The following is a 4,740-nucleotide window of genomic DNA, read 5'->3' as shown; positions in this document are numbered from 1 at the left end:
AAATTTTGATCAATTATTCAAAATGTAACAAAGCCAATGGCATTACAGATTTCAAAACATTTATTCTATCTCAACTAATCAACACTGCAACTTTCAGATTAAATCATACGTTAAAAACTCTGGTCTCACCAAGTTGACACCAAAAAAATGTGGAAAGTAGCATGCATACATGAAACTTAACAGAAAAATAAAAGGATGGTCAAAGTAGGAGTGAGCATCCTGCCTTGCACTGAAGCAGATATGTCAATGACTCTACAGTTCTTTTTTTTATACAATGTGTCATTCACTCCAGAAAACAGAATTATATGTTTCAGCTCATAACAAAGACTTTGAAACCAATCCCTGCAAAGAAAAAATATCTAGTTGTTTGACTATGATTGGAATATAACACTGAGGGTAAACTGTTTAATTTACCATTTGACTTTTTTTCATTTATTTTATCACTTTAATAAATTATACTTTAACCTCATTGGAAAAAAAATGAGGATAAAACAGAACCAAAATGAGCTAAGTAAATTTTATGTGTATTTATTTAAGCACTGAATTGGAACATGAGTTCCATTTTGCTAGTGTTACTCATTAAATTCATAATTTCATTTGTTTCTTTAAAAGGGATATAACATTTAGTTGTAAGCATTTGGATTGACTGCAGTAAAAAAGGCTGTCCTGATTTCCATGAAGCCCTTTGGAAGAGGCAGCTGGGTTCACTTTGGCAAAGAAAGATTTGGACTCTGAGCCCTGAACTTAAACATGTAGGACAAGGCACACATTTTTGATAAGAGGACTTGTTGCTACTACAGTATTGCACCATGCTTGTACCTGATAAAAATCCAAAATGAACAAAACCCCATTCTTGGAAAAAAGTAGCTGCTGCTTATACACATTTTTTTAAAAGATGTACAGCTTCTACTTCAGCCCCAGAAAATGTAGAAAAAACATTTTCTTTACTTGAAAATGTCCAATACAAGTGAAAACAATTTCTTCAGTTTTTCAATAAATGCTTCTTTGTACTGAATAGGTGAGGAGAAGGTAACAGTCAGCTGTTTTGAACTTGAGTACATCCACAGGCATGTCTGACAATGACACATCTTCCCCTGTGGTGCACTTCAAAGCCGTTTTTCCGCTGGATTTCAGTGGTGAAGGTACTGAATGTTATTCACAGTTGGCTGGACGTTTTCAAGTGTGCTGTGAGACTTCAGGTATGGATAAAACACAACTCAGCATGGACACCTTATGTAAGGGGATTCACTGAGAATCTGGGACTAATCACTTTCCTGAACACAGGCGCTGGTTTGTCAAGACTGAAAACTTACAACAGCACATTCCAGCACATCCCAGCCTCAGTCACATGTCCTACTGAAATTGGAGCAAAACCACATGGGCTCCAGGGAATCTGGGAACTGGAAAGCCATTCATCCTCCACATCAACAGATGCCTCACATGATACCACAGGCTTGGTCCTCACACAAGAACAACCGGCACTGAAGAAGTCATAGCTTATGCCAGTCATGTCCTCACTGTCACAGATAGCAACTGGTCCACCTTTGACCAAGAGTGGTGGGCAATAGTATGGTAGGTCAGACTTTTCTCATATTATTTAATGGGTAGTGCTTTTGTTATTATTACTGACTACCGTCCCTTACTGTGCTCGAAGAAATTGCCTATTGAGCATGACCTGACAGGACAGAGGACACGCTGGGCTTTAGAGCTTGATGTGTATGATTGGGTCATCAAACACAGAAATGGTAAGAGGAATGGAATTGCTGATGCTCTGTCAAACGTTAACCTGACAGTTGCACCGTCGTTAGTATTGACTGTAATGAGCAAACTATAACTAACTACAATGAATCCTCCAAAGTAAAGTACACCAAACCACTACATACAGTAACCGACCGTAAATGTCATCTCAGTTCTTGACTTGTCACAGGCACTGTCATTTGACTTGCTCCAGTGTCAAAAGGATGATGTTACACTATGCACGGTGCAAAAGTGGTTAGTACAAGCAAGGAGACCACCAGTTTGGGCAGTGAAAAAAAGTTCTAATGCTCTTACAGTGTTCTGGCAACAGTTTTACAAATTGCGTTTAGAGAATAACCTGATTTACTGCTGTTAACGTAACCAACCTACGTGCTACAGCTCCTACAAGGAAACCAGACAGTTAACCACCTTGGTTACAGAAAGACACTTCTTCAAGCTCGAGAGCAGTTTTACTGGCCTTTTATGGCTAGGGACATTGGAAACTATTGTCACCACAGTGTAGCATGTCAATCCAGAGCTATGTCAGTAACCAGTATTCTTGCTCCTCTTCAGAAGCCAGTTGACATCTACCATTCCATGAAGTGGCTGCAGATATACAGTAACTGAACTCCCTAAATCACCAGTGGGTACAGGTATGTTCTTGTTATCCAGGACTCTTTTACTAAATATGTGAACCTGTATCCCAAGAAAAACCAGTGTGCCGTCACAGTTGCTCACTTTATTTTTGAGCAATACATAAGTGAGCATGGAGTTCCAGAATACAGTATACATGAATCAAGGATGGCTGTTTGAGGCAGATTTAGTAAAAGAACTGTGCTCTAAGTTAGGAGTAACAAAAACCAGAACATCCTCCTATCATCCAGCAGGTAATGGGTTAATCAATAGATTTAACCAGTTCCCAAAGGACCAGCTGGCCAAATGTCTATATCAACAACATCAGGCTTGGGGTACATTGCTGCGCTCCATTCAGCTTGCCTACAATACAAGCGTACTCGCCAGCACCAGGTATAAGCCATTCTATCTGGCGTATGGTCGTGAGACTTGGTTGCTAGTTCATTTACTGTTTTCTCCTCCAACTGGACTATCATCTACATCTCCAGAAACACCAGCCAAATGTGCTGCATCCATTTGTTGTAAACTTCAGCTCATTTATAAGTCAAGCCAGAAACACCCAAAAGCTGCACATTTAATACAAAAGACCCAGTATGACAAAAGAAAGTAAAGCACCTACCACTTGGGGGAGTTAATTGGGTTGAACGATCCAGCTCATTCTCAGTGTAAAGTGGTGCCACGTTGGAAAGGGCTGTATTGTATCGTACATTTAATACTGTACATCCTGCTGATGTAGATGGGGTTCTGTATGTCATTAGATAGAAAGATCCCCCTGATGGACCTAGCCAAGTAGTTTTAAAACCATTTAAACAACTGTTAAAAATCCTGACACCTACTTACAGTACCCACAAACAAGAATGTCTCCCTCCAACTAAACCTGCCCCAATTCAACTGACCGACAGGGTACCACCCCAGAGTGAAAACCGTGATGTTCAGGTACTGTACCTGTTGCTACCCCTGAGTTGCCTTCAATCATCTTTTCTAGAGTGAAGCAGTGCCACTTTGCTACCAGACATATGAATAATGGACAATCCTTTGTACAATCTGATCAACAGTCTGAGCTTCCAAGGAAATTAGACCAAAGTGCAACCCAGGTAGCATCTCAAAAGGACAATATCTTCTGCTCCCCTGAGAACTCAAGACTGCCTGGTCGCAGGCTGGTTGAATTGCCTGTCCATTTCAGGGATTAGATGATTATATTAAATGAATTTGAAATGAAAACAAAGAATTTCAGTGGTTTCCTGTTAACTGAATAGCAAAAACATGTTCTTTTTCAGCAAGAAAACGTAGCCTGGATAAGGTTGTCCAGAGCCATGTTTGGTTTGTTTATTCTCTATTTGAAAATGTTATCTGTTCTCTTTACAGTGAAAGTAGCTTAATGATACATACTTTTGGTTTATTGAGAGTGGCTGAAATAATAAAAGTAACTGACAGTCAATGTTGTTGATAAGGTGAACACAAGAATATTCTGAAAAGCATCAAGCCATGAAAATGGCTAAAAACTGATATGGTGATATCTGTGCTCATCTGAATGATGTCTTGGGTCTTCGTAAAGTTAAATTCAAAGTTAAAAGTCATCACCTTGTTTACTTTTCTGCTAACTGCATGCTAAAGACATGGTGCTGCGAATGTGGAACAGCTGTTAGGAAATGCATGAGGCCAGGACTTCATCATCATCTGGCTATCCTGCCTTGTTTTTTCCTTCATTACTCCTTCCTGTTCTCCTTCTAAAATGAAAATCTTGAAATCATTTCCTTTTGTGTAATGAGGCCATTGTTGAGTACAGACACTGTAAATATTTGGACAGGACTTTTGTAGTGTAAACTGTGGATTTGAATAATTTAATCACACTGATTTGGATGCTGAGAGTTATTAAAATACTGGAACAATGGGTGTTGTACAGTATCTTTTATATACTGTACCTACTGTAAATAAAAATTAATAGATTATTGGCATTCAGATTATTCACATCTTTAAACCCTTATTTAAAACAAAAAGAAGAAAAAATAAGCAAAAATGAAATGTTTAAAAATGTTGCCTTTTATTTTTCCTAATGGAAGTTGGCAGGTTTCTCATGCTTTCTCATGCAGGACTTTAATATACTGAAAAAGTTTATTCCCGAACATAGTCGGCTCCAAAATAAAATCCATGCCTGTACGCCTGGCGGAGCTCCGTGCCGAGGCCTCGTTTCCTGTTGGGATTGTGGACATAAGTGAAAACTTTGAGTCTTATAGGACAATTCTTGAATAGCACAGTGTAAATATACGTACGTGACGTCTTAATAAATTTGAATGAAGAGGGGAGAGAGTGTGGAGTGGCACCGCCTTCCTTGCAGCAAGAGACTATTCGTTTCTTTCCCTTGACTGGATT

Source organism: Atractosteus spatula, chromosome 4 (assembly GCF_055471065.1).
Source record: "Atractosteus spatula isolate fAtrSpa1 chromosome 4, fAtrSpa1.hap1, whole genome shotgun sequence".
In the NCBI taxonomy this organism is placed as follows: domain Eukaryota; kingdom Metazoa; phylum Chordata; class Actinopteri; order Semionotiformes; family Lepisosteidae; genus Atractosteus; species Atractosteus spatula.
This window is presented reverse-complemented; position numbering follows the sequence as displayed.